The sequence below is a fragment of the Sceloporus occidentalis genome, unplaced genomic scaffold, assembly GCF_023333645.1.
Source record: "Sceloporus occidentalis isolate IW3139 unplaced genomic scaffold, rSceOcc1.0.p SCAF_5, whole genome shotgun sequence".
NCBI lineage: Eukaryota > Metazoa > Chordata > Lepidosauria > Squamata > Phrynosomatidae > Sceloporus > Sceloporus occidentalis.
The window spans coordinates 66,518,009-66,535,076 of NW_028316985.1; positions in this window are offsets into that span (position 1 = coordinate 66,518,009).

The window sequence follows — 17,068 nt, forward strand, 5'->3', positions numbered from 1 at the left end:
CATTCACAAATGAATAGATTCAAAATGATTCAGTTCCAGCAGGCCAAAGGGGAAATTTTAAATGATTCCGATCCGCATGTGGTTCACACGTGCGCAGAATCGATTTATCGAAAAGAAGCGGAAAAAAATCAGCATCAAAAAGATGCAGGTTAAGTGGATCTAGCGCATGGCCCCTTTCTCGGAATTGCTTCAAGGATTTGGATTAAGTGGGAGCCAGGATCGTTTGAATCGGTTCAAATCGATTCACTATCCGATTTAAAAGGTAGTGGGAATGAGAAAATACAGGATGCCTCATACAATATGAGCTGCCTGGGAATCCAAAATTTTCATTCAGAGAAAGCACTCTTATTTTTACATGGTCAGTTTGAGAAATGAAAAACAGGGAGACAGCTTTTAAAATTAAAATTCATATCAAGAACATGTTTGCATATGGAAAGTTTTGATTCTGAGCATGCCTAAGGCATCATTGTCCATTATCATTCTACCCCAGCCACCAATATTGCTGCCATACCATAGGCTAGACTTTTATAGCAGAGCTCATTTTTTTGGGGGGGGGGGAATTACTGGTCTATTTCATCTTATATCTGTGAAGGATCCACCGAAAGCCTAAGCACAAGACAAGCAACACAGTGCCAAAGCTATATGGGTTAAAATCAGCCTTGTATGAGTAGCGTTCCACTAATGCAATGGAAGTTTCCCATCTTCTCTCCTTATCAGAACCTCGACTGCCCAACCTTTCAAACTGCTGTAGAACAAAATTGAGAGGGGATGATACAGCTTCAGGGGAATTCACTGGCATCCATTTCAAGCTGTGATGTGGTGATGTGACTAGCACTTCCAAGGCATTCAGAGAAATCACACTGGACAGAAAAAGGCAACTTTTCCCAATCTCACATTGGAATAAAATCTTGTTTCCTATAAAATCCTGATTGGGACTCTCTAAGCTGAGTGGTTGAAATGGCCATGATCACCTCAGGACATAGAGTTCAATGTGGTGCCTTAAAAGTTTCAAAAGTCATTCTCTAGCTGGAGTTAAAATGAAGAGAATATGTTTGCAGTGTTTCAGAAATGGCCTCGCTTCCCTTGGTGACCAAAGCAAATCAACACATCAAGAAGACACTGCTATATTCTTGGGGAACATGGAACACTTCTCACATAGGAAATGCATTTAAGACCAAAATGTTAAGTGACTATATGAACTGCCTAATTGTTCCTTGTGTTTTTAATTTATTTTATATATTGCAAATTTAATTTTGCTGGGCCTCTGGACTGTAATAAAGAATTGGACATGTTTTGATGTGAATAACTACTGGACAAAACAATGGTTTCTCTCTCTTTCCCCATTCTCTCTGCTCTTGAAAGATGCATAGTTGTGGTGTTTGGACAGTTTATTCTTGTGAAAAGACACAGATTGCTTTTTTAAAGAAAGCCATTCCTTGTGTTCCCACAGAAATTTGATAGAAAGCAATTTACTCATTTAACAAGCCTTTGGAAGTGTGCCAGGAAAAAATAAAATGTGTTGACAATTAAGTTAACATTTCTAAAACTGAAGCAGTAGCAGCAAAATGCAGTCGCCCCGATCGCGGGGCAGACTGCTTTGCCGCTGCAGCGCGGCAAAAACTACAAGCCCCAGAGTGCTCTGGGGCTTGCCTCGGCTCCTGATTGGCCGGTGGGGCCGGAAGGGGCGGCCCTTCCGGCCCGGGGTCGCTCTGGGAGCCGGGCTTGTTGGTGCGGGGCTTCCGGTCCTCCAAGGCTGCCCATTGGTGGGCTCGGCCTTGGGGGCGGGGCCCCGCAAAGGACGCAGAGGGGAGGGGCCGAGCAGTATATATTGCTGCTCGGAGGCCTCTCCTCCTCAGTCGGCGCTTGGCTCCGAGGAGAGCGGAGCCAAGCTTGGAAGGGAGCTAGCCTCGAGCTTCTCCCTTCCATCGGGGGCCGACTGGGCCAAGGTTGGTGGGGTGGTGTGGTTCGGGGAGGCTCCCTCCCCGGATCCCCATTCCACCGGGCGCATTCTGCCTTGGTCCGCGGCCTCCATTTTGCCGGCTTTTCCGCGGCCCGGCGGCCATTGGGTAAGTCCTCCCCACCCCCTGGGGTGCAGTTCGGGGGTTGGAGGCTCCATTAAGGGGCGGCTACAGGCACCAGGCCTGTAGCTTGGGCCTCAGTTTTGGCGGGAGCCGCCATTTTAGCCTCTGTTTTTGGCGGGAGCGCCATTTTGTTTTTTCTTTTTGGCGGGAGCGCCATTTTGGATGTGGATTTTGGCGGGAATCGCCATTTTTGTTTATTCAGGGGCTTCATTTTGTATTTTCTCCCCTTTTTAACCCTTTGGGTTAATGTTGCAGTGCTTTGACACTGTTATTTAGGGCTAGTTTGTTTGGTCAATTGCCGTGTGGGGTTTTCCCACACTTTGATCAATTTCTGCTTGCTAGTGCCTTTGACTGTCTACTGCCTTATCAGCAGTTGCTTGTTTTACATCTGATTTGAGATGTCTCCCAAAAGGTCAATGAGGATAGAGTCTCGCAGGGCTCGGTTGGTTATAAATCCTCATGTTGTGCCGAGTCGGTCTCAGGCCTCCAGACAGGGGTCTCCTATTATTCCATCTGCGCATGCTGGCTTGCAGAGTGTGAGCATTCCTCCTGTGGCAGACTTTGCACAGCCAGCTGTTCCTGCTGGGATGAACTCGGCCGCTATTGCCAACCTATCTAGATCCATCACTGAATTCATTCAGCATGCTGTGGAGGCTGGTCAGATGCCCTACACTTCTACGCCTGCAGTTCCGGTGAGTCAGCCAAGACATCAGGATGCCAGCGTGTCTGTACAGCCATCCACTTCTTCAGCTATTCAAGGCTCTCAGTCGTACGGCGCTGCTTCACGTCGTCAGGAAGTTCAGCTTTCCAGCTCATCCAGCTCTTCTAGTTCCAGCTCTTCATCGTCGTCATCGGATGAGGACGACCTTTCCGGAGTTTCAGCGACACAACGGCGCCGGGAGAGGAAGAGAAAGCACAAGGCTAAGAGGAAACGACGGAGAGTGCGGAAGGCTGGTTCTGTACAATCAGCTTCTACAGGTGGTTTTCAACCTGATGTGCCAGTGGAGAGGGATGGCTTTTGGGTCGACCATGCCATGGTCCCGGGTTTGCCGCGGTGGGCCATTAAGAAGCGAGCTTGGCGACCCGGGGTGCAAGGAGTTTGGGTTGATCCTCTTGCAGCTCAATTCCCAGTTTGCTCTCCTGGAGAGCGCCCTCCTGGAGCTCATCTGTCTAAGAAGATACGTAACAACATTCTTAGAGGTTGCTACGTAGATGTTTTTACCTTACTGCAACCTAAAGGAAAGGAGGCGGTTGCTGTCACTTCAACCAAAAAGAGCAGACATGAGCCCAGGGTGGCTGCAGCTGAGCCTACTTTTTCTAATTGGCTGGAGGGCTTCACCATCTTTGCGGCTGTAGTCTCCATGGCGTTCCCTGAGCGTGCTTGGCATTTGCTTAGCCATCTTTTGAACGTCCAGCGTGCCAGGGTTTACGCTGGAGATGCAGCCGCTATTGCCTATGATGCCGCTTTTCGACAACATGCCTCACAGAACTCTCGTGAACGTTGGGACCTTCTTCATCACGAGATTTGGCTCTTGGAAGTGGGCACGTCTGCAAGGTTCAAGGGCTCTCAAAAAGGGCCCGCTAAGAAGGACTCTAAGTTTCTGTCTTGTTGGGATTATAATTCTAGTCGTTGTACCCGTGTTCAATGTAAATATGAGCATTGTTGTTCTAATTGTAGAGGGTCCCATCCAAAAATTTCCTGTTCCCGTCCTGCTCAAGCATCCCAGCCCTTTCGGGGGGGGCGCTCTGCTTCTTCAACCACCGGAAAAGGCGAAGGGGCCGGGGGGCCAAGTGCCGGTCAAGCAGGGAGCCAAAAATAATTCGGTTGTCACCACTCCAGAATTTTCGTTAGCCTTTTCTCCGGTAAATCCCAAGGCTCTTATTCCACTGTTGGAAGCTTATCCTGATAAACAAGCTGCCTCCTATTTGGCCAATGGTTTTGTATTTGGGTTCAGGATTCCCGTTTCTGGTCATTTGTCACATCAGTTTCCCAAGAACTTGTTATCTGCCAGATCTATGCCTGATGTACTCCGTTTAAAGATTAAGAAGGAGATCCAGGCTGGGCGGGTTGCTGGCCCATTCCCTTCACCTCCTTTTGTTAATTTTCATATCTCCCCTTTGGGTGTTGTACCCAAAAAAGCTCCTGGGGAATTCAGGATAATTCATCACCTTTCTCACCCTCCTGGGTCTTCTGTCAATGATGCTATCCCCGATGAGCTTTGCTCAGTAAAATACGCTTCATTTGATCACGCAGTTCGCTTGGTCAGGTCCTGCGGCACAGGTGCTCTTATGGCCAAGTGTGACATTCAGTCAGCTTTTAGACTCCTTCCGGTTCATCCGGACGATTTTCATTTCCTTGGTTTCCAATTTGAAGGTCAATTTTACTTTGACAAGGCTATGCCTATGGGCTGCTCCATCAGCTGCTCAGCCTTTGAGACCTTTAGCACCTTTTTGGAGTGGGAGTTAAAGCGTAGGGCTTCTTCATCTTTGGTTACTCATTATCTGGATGATTTTATGTTTGTTGGCCCTGCTAATTCTAACATGTGTCTGGATTTATTAACTGCCTTTTCTTCCCTAGCTGCGGAAATTGGGGTTCCGCTTGCGGCTGACAAGACAGAGGGTCCAGCTCAGGCCATGTCCTTTCTAGGGATTCAGTTAGATTCGGTCAATGGTTTTTCTTCCTTACCTCATTCAAAAATTGTTGTGCTATGTGAACTTTTGGAGCATGCTCTCCAGGCTCCCAAGCGTACGCTTAAGCAGGTTCAGTCCCTGCTGGGACATCTTAATTTTGCATGCAAGGTGGTGACTCCTGGCAGAGCTTTTTGCGCTAGATTAGCCAGATCTTTAGCAGGTCCTCGGCTGCCGCACCATCACATTAGGATCACAAAAGGTGTTAAGGATGACCTTCGCATTTGGCTCCAATTTCTCAAGGGTTTCAACGGTATTGCCATTTGGCAGAGAACCTGGCACATTAATGATTCTTTGCAGGTTCATTCAGATGCAGCTGGGAGCATCGGTTTTGGTTTATTTTTCAATGGCCACTGGTGTGCCGAGCGCTGGCCTGTGGCCTGGCAAGGGTCAGACATTCTCAGGGATCTGACATTCTTGGAATTTTTTCCCATTGTTGTGGCCATTCACATTTGGTGCTCGCAATTTTCAAATAAGAGAGTCCTTTTCTGGTGCGACAACCAAGCTGTGGTGTCAATTATCAACAAGCAGTCAGCAAAATCCCCGAGGGTAGTGAGTTTGTTAAGGAAGTTTGTATTGTGTTGTTTGATTAACAATATTTCCTTCCTAGCTAAACATGTTCCTGGTTTAGATAACGGCATTGCTGATGCAATTTCTCGTTTTCAGTTTCAGCGATTTCGACAATTAGCCCCGGAGGCAGACCTTCAACCTACCCAATGTCCTGCTTCAATGTGGGAGGTTGGCTGTCTGAAATAATGGACGGGATTTTGGGATCCATTGCTCCTTCCACTTTAAAGACTTACAAAAATGCCATAAGAAAGCTGGCAGATTATTTTAATGACTCTAGAACTCGGCATGTTTGGCCTTTGCCCACAGAGGTGGTTTTGCGTTTTTTAGTTTGGCTACGCCACAATAATGTGGCTCCTAAGACAATGTCCATCCATTTGGCTGGTATTTCTTTTTTCTCTAAGGCTGGGGGATTTGCTGATCCATGTGCCTCCTTTCTGGTTAAAAGGGCGGTTGAAGGTTGGAAACGTGCTTATGCTTGTAATAAGGACACAAGACGACCAATATGTTTACAATTGCTCTGTAAAATTTGTGCTACTCTTCCTGTCATTTGTTCTTCAATATACGAAGTTCAGCTGTTTTGTGCTGCTTTCGCAGTGGCATTTTTTGGCGCCTTTCGTTTAGGCGAATTAGTTGCTGGGTCCAAGAGCGATTTGTCTGACAGGGCACTGCGTGCTTCTGACTTAACTTTTATAAAGCACGGTGTCTCTTTAACTTTGCGTCGCTCCAAGTGCGACCAGTTAGGGGTTGGTCAGAATGTGGTGCTACGTCGCTTTCGTGGCTCCCCTGTTTGCCCAGTTAAAGCTCTTCGACTCTTCTGGGATGTTAGGCCTTCGTTGGCCGATTTTCTTTTCATACATGTGGATGGTTCTCCCCTTACAAGATACCAGTTTGTTTCTGTGCTCAGAATGGTCATTTCAAGTTTGGGACTCCCTGCCAGGGAGTTCGGTGGACATTCTTTTCGTATTGGTGCGGCCACTGCGGCCTCTGGGGCTGGCATGCTTGCCAGAGATATCAAGCAAGTGGGACGCTGGAGATCCAAGGCCTTTGCTGGCTATGTTCGCCCACATTTGGATCAATGTGGCGGACATTAAATCGCTCTTGGCAGGGTTGGCGGCAGGCCTCCGTGTAGGCCTTTTGTGGCGGCAGCATAGGCCAGGATCTGAACGTTGGTGGTACCAGGGCTATGGAGTTCTGGTTTGGGAGTCACAAGGTACCCGGGGGCGATGAGCGAAGGCGTCTGGCCATTGCGGGGGCCAGAACGCAGGTGCGCCTCCCGGTGACTAGGGGCTTTGTGAATTGGGGAACGCAAGGCATGGTTTGCGCTCAAGCGGTGTTCCTTAGCCCCTAGGTCATCCCAAGCACCGGGTAGGGACCCGGCTTTGGATAATCAAACAACAGGGTGGTTGTTTGATTGCACAGATCCTGACCTTATGCTTTGTGCCAACCCTACCAATGGTTTAATAAAGTTGTGGCCTTTCTCCCATATCGGTGTTATGTGGTTATTTTGACAAGCACATACAAGGCAAAATGCAGTCGCCCCGATCGCGGGGCAGACTGCTTTGCCGCTGCAGCGCGGCAAAAACTACAAGCCCCAGAGTGCTCTGGGGCTTGCCTCGGCTCCTGATTGGCCGGTGGGGCCGGAAGGGGCGGCCCTTCCGGCCCGGGGTCGCTCTGGGAGCCGGGCTTGTTGGTGCGGGGCTTCCGGTCCTCCAAGGCTGCCCATTGGTGGGCTCGGCCTTGGGGGCGGGGCCCCGCAAAGGACGCAGAGGGGAGGGGCCGAGCAGTATATATTGCTGCTCGGAGGCCTCTCCTCCTCAGTCGGCGCTTGGCTCCGAGGAGAGCGGAGCCAAGCTTGGAAGGGAGCTAGCCTCGAGCTTCTCCCGCCCGCCCACCGCTGTTTCAGGTGGTTTTTTGTCACAACTGTTCGGCAGCATAGGCCAGGATCTGAACGTTGGTGGTACCAGGGCTATGGAGTTCTGGTTTGGGAGTCACAAGGTACCCGGGGGCGATGAGCGAAGGCGTCTGGCCATTGCGGGGGCCAGAACGCAGGTGCGCCTCCCGGTGACTAGGGGCTTTGTGAATTGGGGAACGCAAGGCATGGTTTGCGCTCAAGCGGTGTTCCTTAGCCCCTAGGTCATCCCAAGCACCGGGTAGGGACCCGGCTTTGGATAATCAAACAACAGGGTGGTTGTTTGATTGCACAGATCCTGACCTTATGCTTTGTGCCAATCCTACCAATGGTTTAATAAAGTTGTGGCCTTTCTCCCATATCGGTGTTATGTGGTTATTTTGACAAGCACATACAAGGCAATGGAAGCAGAAGCTGTATTGTCTGAGGACTCTCTTAACTTGCTGGTGTTGACCTTGGAAATCATGTTTTCGCTCTGAAAATAACCCCAAGCGAAGGACTGCAGCTTGGCTGCCAGGCCAGCACTGAGTGGGCAGATTTTTATTCATTTTATTTCATTTTTTAAAAAAGTAGGAAAGTCATTTTAGTCAGGGGACTTTACTCTTATTTTGCCACTTGTTGGCAGTGTTATGTGGAAAACAGAATAATAATAAAAGGAATTGGCCGAGGCATTTTTTTTCCTCGTGGCACAGAAAGCTATTGAATACTTCCCTTGTATAGGTAGTAAAGCAATCAGGAATTTAAACAGAAGATGGATTTTCTTGTCATGATTGGGCCTTGTCAGGGATACTGAGGCAGAGAAACGGTTTCATTTCTTTTGATAAAGCATTTTCATACTGCTTAAATGGAAGTGGGGGCCGTGAAAATCTATAGGAGGTTAGGAATATATATATATATATATATATATATATATATATATATATTTAAAAAATTAGCCCATATACATACACTGTGAATGCTTCAGCTAGGCTGCCAAATTTGGAAATTCTACTTTCTAGGGGGTGTCCACAATTTGTTTTTGTTTTTTAGCAGTTGGGACTGGAACCTAGCATTCTCTCTCTCACTCTCATCCAGAAGAAAGGGGGGATGATGACTTCTAGATGTTTTTTGACTGTAAATCCCAGCATTCTTTGCCATTGGCTATGTTACTTAATACTGTTGGAAATTTAAGTCCAATAACATCTGGAAGGTCATATGATTCCTGCCATAAAGACTGACCTGCCTATCTCTCTCCCTGCAGTTCAGTGGAAAGGAAAGCAGAAGAAGCAGTAAGAAGCTTCAAACTATGTAGTTGTATCTTTAGTTGTATCTTCTTGTGTCCATTGTAGATGTATGAAAGAAACACATATTGAAAGTAATGGGCCTTACTTTTGGCTCCCGGTCTGTTTAGGGCATTAATGACAATGTAGTGATTAACCATGATAATAATTATAGTTGGGAAAATAACTCTGGATAAATCTCCATAGACATTATAGACATTTACCTGATATAAACAGCCAGTAGCTTTTTGCATTTACATTTCCCTTTATTTTCTTCTCATTTCCAGGCCACTGACTTTCATTTGCATGGCTGCATGTTGAAAAGGGTTTTTCACACTTGCCTACTAAAGAATTCAATAGTGGGAGTGATATTAATAGGCTATGGCACATGCGGTGATAGAACAACGAGGCAAGGTTGAATAAGGCTTGCTGAGTTTTTGTTTTCTTGGGTCAGAATTAGAATGACAGACTGGTTGTATCTGATATCTATTTTCTGAGTCACCATAGGCCTTTTCTGTTTGTAAGTACAAACACAGTCTACACCTTTGATTTATGGTGCTTTCTTTTCAGTTAGAAAGCTCTCTTTCATTGTTTCTTATGACCAGTGCTTTCCTGGAATGGAAGGAAACACCTAATGTTGAAATAATTACACTGATTACGGAAGCTACTCTGCTAAGAGGAATTTTGGCTGGTTGTAAAGCTTGGTCTTTGTTTATAACCCAGTCCTGCTGAACCCAGTACTAATCCCTCTTTAGCAATGGGAAGGTACCCTTACTGATCATTTCCCCTAACTTTGGAGAGAAAATCAAAGTCTGGCCCAAGTAGATATTGTCTGCCTGGTACCCCATTTGGATGCCCTAATGTAATGCTTGAACTGTGGGCGCAATGTTTTGCAAGAGGTGAGGAGCTAGCTGTCTTATCTGTTGCAGAACTTGGAAAAGTTACTTTTTGGACTAAAAGTTTTGGACTTGTCCCAAAATTTCTGGAAACTGGAGTCCAAAAAAGTACCTTTCACAAGCTCTGGTGGTCTGTGATATTCTTCTCTACATATAGTTTGAAAAGGTTTAGGGTAGACATGCCTTGCCAAAGATGGTGACAGGGTGAAATAAGGGGATGAGAGTTATAGATTTCATTCAGCGACATCCTTCCATGCTTCTAGTATTGAAGCACTGCTCAGGCAAATGCCATTGGACTTTTCAGGCTACAGTCCTATAAACCTTTAATTGGAAGTAAGGGCCTTTTCACACTAAACAATTATAGCACTATGATTCTATTTTATCTATGATGGCATTATCCTAGGGAATCCTAGAATTGATAGTTGTTGTTGCTATGTACCTTCAAGTCATTTACAACTTATGGTATCCCTAAGGTGGCCCTATGGTATCCCTAAGGTGGCCCTATCAATGGGTTTTCTTGGCAAGTTTCTTCAGAGTGGTTTTTGCCACTACCACCCTCTGAGGCCGAAAGAGTGTGACTTGCCTGAGGTCACCCAATGGGTTTCCCATGGCTGAGTGGGGATTTGAACTGGGAAACTTCAGAGTCATAGTCTAATGCTGAAACAACTATACCATGCTGTCTCACAACTGGTACTTTAGGAAGGGCTATTTTGAATTCTTAACCATAGTGCTCTAGTGTCATACCAACCTACACTCCTAGGATTCCATGGTATGCAGCTATGACAGTTAACATAGAATCACTGCGCTATAATTATGCAGTGCGAAAGAAACACCAGTCTCCTGAACGAAGTGAGTTAATATCTGAGTAGACATATGAAGGACTGGGTTGTTTGACACCTGGCTCTCTGGGGTATGATCCAGTGATGAAAGAAACGAAACCCAAAATAAAGTGAATATCAGTTTTCTCAATGTGATCCCCTTTCAAAATCTGATTGCATTTTCTGTGATTTTATGGATTTCACAGAGTTTAGCTAGAATCCAAATTCAGATATGAGAGCCATGGTACTTTTTATTACAACAGTACCATCACAAAATGTTTCAGTTTTTTAACAGTTTTAGTAACAGAATAATATATGCTAAAGCAAACAAACTAACTGTATTACTTTGTAGTCATTAGTTGCTCTCTGATTCATAGCTTATAGCATAAACCATTTCATTTTGTTAAATTAAAAATAATAAAACAAAATTACAGAAACCAGACAGTTGCATGAGCCAGTAAAAGAGAAATAATCACTAGAATTATAAAAAGATAATGAAATATATTGTGAACGTGCTTCCCTTCCCTCCAATATATTTTCAGATTTCATATATTTCCATAGTTGCTTTGTACAATTACTTTCCACCCTTGAAGTTATAATGTGCTCATATATTTTTTCATTATGTGATAGGAACCTTTGCATCCTTTTGAAAAGATCTGGAAGTTTCCTCTTGCATTAATAAAGCTCGAGAAATACCGTACATACTCAACTATAAGTTGATCTCATGTATAAGTCGAGGTCAACTTTTGGGGGCAAAAGTATGGATTTTGGTATGCCCTGTGGATAAGTCAGGGATCAAAGTTCCCATGGCATTGGGGCTGCGGACAAGCTGTAGGGCGATCACTCGCCCTGTGCAGCCTCTCCGCAGCAGGGCTGAGTGAACGCCCCATCCAGCCTCTTGAAAGCCAGACTCCTGGAGAGGCTTCTGGGCATGCAATTGCCAAGCCCAGCCTCTCGAAAGCCAGGCTCCTTCCCGGGGGAAGAAGCCTGGCTTTGGAGAGGCTTCTGGGCTTGCAATCCTGAGCCCAGCCTCTCCAAAGCCAGACTCCTTCCCGGGGGAAAAAAACCTGGCTCCCGAGAGGCTTCTGGGCACGAGATCACCCTTCATAGCCTCTCCCCAGCCGGTCTGTCCCTTGCGGAGGCAGCCTAGCTGGAGAGAAGATCAGGTCAATTACCCATGGACCCGTGTATAAGTTGATCCAGGTTTTTTGGTCAATCTTTTGACCTAAATTTCTCGACTTACACACGAGTATATACAGTACTACAATATTCCTTCTTTGATCATGTTTATATGCATGCTTTCTCATAGGCGGAAAGTCTAGAGTTGTACCAGTTCAGGATTGTCTCAAGCCCTGAAGTCTCCATGCCAAAATCTGAGATGTAGTGATGGCCTCCGGTGATGTCAATAAATGTAATGCTTTAAGTGCCAACAATAGTTGCTCGCAGCTTGTCTTTCAAATACACATCTTCCTGTTTAAAAAATTAAATCAGGAATCTTAGTTAAAGGGGCTGTTCCCACCTCAAGGTGACATGGGAGGGTTATGCCTTTGAATTTAGGCCTGATACAGACTGGCGAAAGCGCTGGCCTGGGGCCGATTTTAGGGCTCAGGAGAGCAGAGCATCTGCACATTCCCGATCCCCACCACGCTATAATGGCTCGTCCCCATCCACATGGGGGCTGCCATGATGCCATACGTGCGGCGCTGCACGTACATCATTGTTGCGTGCGAGGGTGCCAATAGTGCCTGGCGCACACCCTAAAAAGAAACCACTGGAAGCAGGTTCTTTTTAGGGTTCCATGTGGGGTAGAAAGGGGTGGTGTCTTGGCACTCCTTTCTCCCATTTGTATCCCCCCCTTACTTAGAGGGGGATACAGACAGGCGGCTCCATGCTGCCCATCTTTACCCTTAATCGGCACCGCACCAACCGCACTGTGCGGCACTGACACACTCCCTAAAAAGAAGCCACCTAGAGCGGCTTCTGTTTAGGAGCGCCATAATGGTGTTTGCACACCCTGACGCTGCCACTTCCCATGAGTGCCGTTTAGGTGTATGGACACCTGTGTGTCATTGTCACATGCCATATGTGGACAGGGCCATGACAAGGTGGTGCACAGGCACCACTATTAGGGCTGGGTGCATATGGATGCCCAGCCCTATGGAGCCCTTAAATGGGCCCCAGTACAGCGCTTTTTGCCCGTCTGTATCGGGCCTTAGAGAGATGGGATAACAAGCATTTAATGTAGCCTACTTACATCGAGCCAGAGGATGGATGCAGGAAAGAACAGAGGAGGAATCCTGGTGTTACAACAACTGGGAGGGATGGAGGAAGCTAAGTAAATAATACTATTCCCAGCTCAATGCTCACTAAAACTGGAGAATTTGAACACTTGTCTCCAATCTAGAGATGACCCATGAAAACTGGAGAATTAAAGTTGCGCTGTGAGATCTGGGAACTCTAGGAAAGCCATTAAAGAACTGCTGAAATCCCCCCCCCCCCATTCCTTGTTTCATATCAGGTTGCAAGACTACATTTCCCCCCCTTTCTACATTAAAAGCCTCACACATTTTGATGCATTCTTTTTCATAATGTGTTCATTTATTTGTGCAATTTTCCTAATTTATGCTACTTTATCCCACTGAATAAAATGTGTTCATGTGAGTGTGTTTTATCAGTTATGCACATTTTAGTTAGCCGCATTTTAAAATAGATGCATTGTTTTCGGAGCATTTTTTTCTTGGAAATGCCCTGCGCACCTTGCAAATCTGTAAAGGCTCTAGACGAGGTGTGCTTTTTCTCACAGTGAGTCTAAGGAGGTGCGAAAATGCTATTTTTGTTGAGTGTCAAGTCCAACAGTGTTTCTCCCCACACATAATAAATACTTCATCTTCTTCTCTGACAGTCTGATATTGATTTCAAGCAGCCAGCTTCCACACATAGGCCAGAATCCTGCTGGTTTCTGTAACTTCAAATAACTGCAGCTATAGAAACAAAGGGGCAAGTTCACCTCTATCATGGATTGGGACTTGATCAGGGCTGCCATACCAAAACAGACATGAGGATGATTACAGTGAAGCAAAGTCATGGATGCAGATGTTGATTTAATGGATAATTAACGGATTTGGCAGACCTTTACAGTCCCTCCTTCCATGCCATCATAACTGGACTCTTTTAGTATGATCATGACACAGGAGAAGGCCTTCTTGGGCTGCTGGCACACTGTAGAATTAATGCAGTTTGACATTACTTGAGATGCCATAGCTCCATCCTATGGAATCCTGGGATTTGTAGTTGTGGCACCAGAGCTCTCTGACAGAGAAGACTAAATATCTCACAAAAATACAGAGCCCATAATTCCACAGTACTGAGCCATGACCATTAGAGCAATGCCAAAATTCATTAATTCTACAGTGTAGATGCAGTTGAATTTGTTCCCACACTTTAGAACTCTCTTCCTATGGAAGTTAGGATGGTTCCTTTTTGGTTTTCCTTTTGGCAGTATGTTATGACTTTCCTTCTCCAGCATGCTTCTTGATAACTGATTTTAATAAAAATGATTTTTATGGTGCTGTACTGTTTTTAATCTTTTTAAAAATCAGACTTTATTTTAATTCTGTTGATATTTAATACTGTTTTAATCTTGGCTTTTGTATGCTTTCAACTATGGTATATGTGTTTTATTGTATTCTGTCTTTTTGTAAAGCACTTTGAGTCCCAGCTTGGGAGAAAGGTAGGGTATAAATAAAGTGGTGGATGAATGGATGGAACTGGACTTCATGTAAATTATGAGCAGGAGTGACCTGGGAACTGCTAAACCTTCCAAACTGTATGTGTGTACTTCCATAGGTGAAGTCCCAAGAATCTACCTTTGTTCTCCATTTATATATCTATGGCTTTCTCAGCACAGGTTCTGGAAGGTACACTGTGACAGTGGGGGATGAGATATGAATTCTCTAAGAAAGGAGGAGGAAGATGTAGGCTGTTGGTGAGATACGGGTAAGGAATGTGGATGCAGTGGTGTAGTCATACTACTGCTGCCAATTTGTTGACACAAAGAATTAAGGGTTACTGTTTAACTACATGACTCAACTCTAGCAACCCCCTATGCATACTACCAGTACAGGACTGCTGTGAGAGCTTCTAATTTTTGGGTTTACCTTTGTGCCCAGATGGAGCTGTAAATAGTGCTTTGATAAGGTGGGTTGTTTATGTTGTTGTTGTTGTTATGTGCTTTCAAGTCATTTTTGACTTATAGTGACCCTAAGGCGACTCTTATCATGGAATTTTCTTGGCAAGTTTCTTTAGAGGCGATTTGCCATTGCTTTCCCCTGAGGCTGACAGTATGTCAAGGCCGAGTCGGGATTCAAACCCTAGTCTCCAGAATCGTTGTCCAATGCTCTGGCCACTATAGGCACACTGGCTCCTTATAAATCAGGTACTGTACCGTACAACTGCTCCCTTTGGTGGGAAATGCCAGTTCACTACTCCTTGGTGTGCTTTTCTTTCTGAGAGATAGGAGGAACAGGCTTCCATAAGGGCTTTGGTCCCATCACAGCTAACAGAGGCTGGGGTGTGCTGCGCTTTGCTCTGCAATCCTGGGACATATATTCCAACTTTTGTGATTTGTTAAGAAAAGTCCTGATTAATCTGGCTGTCTCAATTTTAAAAGGTCCTGGTTTCTCTCTTCTACTTTCCCCCTTTGCTGACTTCAGTGGCTGCAAACTGAGCTCAAGAGTTGAGAAGTAGTTTGTACTCATTTAACTCAGCTGGGAGGCAGAGGAAGCAGAGTCTTGCTCTTCCCAGTAGGCTCAGGCAAAAACAAACTGCTGCAGTTTGCTCTTCTAGCTTATATGTTCTTCATGATTTATAACTTTTGATATCTTGATGACACACTGATGTTGTTTGGCTGCACATGTCCCTATTTTCACCCATAAATGTTGGCAGGTATGCAGGAAATTCTGTGCCAGGGCTCACTTGTATTTCAACAAAACAAGGGTGTGTAGGACACTGCAACTTCACTCCAGTTAATGTTAGACTGCAACTTCCACCATTACTCACCATTAGCTGTGTTGCACTGGAGTGATGGGAGTTGCACTCCAACAGTACCTGGAGGTCAACAAGTCTCCCACCCTTGTGATAAAGCTAACTTCAGTTTAATTATATCTGTACTCTGTTGTATTTGCCTCTCTCTCATCTTCAGAATATTCCTTAACAGAGATGGGAGATATATATATATATATATATATATATATATATATATATATATATATCTCAGTATTAAATAAAATAGAGTGTTTGATATCCTTCTATTAGAAGCTCATTTCTCACCGCCAGCAACTCCTAGTATCTAGTTCTCCAACATGTATCGAAGATTATTCTTCAAAACAACTGCTTACTCTTTGTATTATACTTAAGGGATTAGTCATTTATTAGAAGTAACAAAAGGTTAAATCACAACATCTTTGCAGTCTTAAGCAAGCATCCTATAGAATTTTAAAGTTGGCTTGGGACAACTAAGGCTTTAAAACCATACAGCAGTGAAGGTTATGGAACATATTCTCCTTTCTCTCTTATTTTGGTCAAATGTGCTCATCCCACTCAACCATTAATTTACATCTACTGGGCTCTGGATACTCATCTGCAGTCCTGTTATATGCTCTTATCTTTCATCCCAGTAGCAATAATCCTGATTCACTGAGCACTGGAGCACACTTTCAGTTACAGCTGAAACAATTTACCATTTAAGGTTCAGGTACAGATTGATTTCATTGGCAACATTTATGAGACTCTTTCTTATCTTGAGCAACCACGTCAGGGTTGTCAGAGCAGAGGTGCAAGCATGGGGAAGAGAAAAGAGATTAAATACTGAGAAGAACTTTTGTTTCCAAAAATATATATTGTGCCTTAGTGAGGTTCAGGTCCAAACAGGCTGTCTAAATATGAAAGCCACCCTTATGTAGTTTGCTTGTTGTTGTTTTTTGTTTGTTTGTTTTAAAAGTCTTGGTTGATAGATTTATGTTTGATTTTGTAGACTTTATTGCCGGGTGAGTATCGCTCAACTGGAATTCTGAAATCCAGAATACTCCAAAATCCAAAAATGTTTTTCATGGGTGGCTGATAGTAATAGTAATAGTAATAAAAATTTATTTGGTCATTGACCAGTATGTTTGTTCCTTCCTTGCTTCAACACCTGCCTCAGAGGAGCGAGAGGCAGAGGACGCCAAGCAACACCAGTAGCAGACCTGCTCCAGAGGAGACTCCCAAGACACCTGTGGACTTCTGGGGCTACAAAAGGCCCTCTTACTCTTATGTTTTGTAGTTGGTTTTAAGTGCTCTTTTAATAATAGTCTGATTAGGGATTTTACCTTGTATTTTTGCTCTTTCCCTTATTATAAGAATTCTGTTGAGGTGCCTTAGTTTGGTTGGATACCTGGATATCCAATGACAATATGATAGTCAAGAATAGCATTAAGTGGAAAAGGAGGTTAGCTAAAAAAGAAGTTTGTTCAAATTTTAAAATGCCTAAGAAACCTGCTAAGAACTCAATTGCAAATACAATGAACCCAGAAGTATTGGAGGCTGCTACTACTCTGAAACAATTAGCAATGGAGGAGCTATTCCTTCCTAAAGACATTGATAAGTCCACTACAGAAACATCTTTTCTTGCCATGCATGAAGAGCCAGCCCTAAACCTCGACACAGATACCAGCATTAACCATATGACTGATTTAGACACAGTTGCTAGGAATTGTTTACTTACTGCAAGAACGGTAATTGCTATTTTTGGCAAACTAACAAGCATGGGTGGCTGAGATAGTGACACCTTTTTTTCCATGCTCAAAGTTAT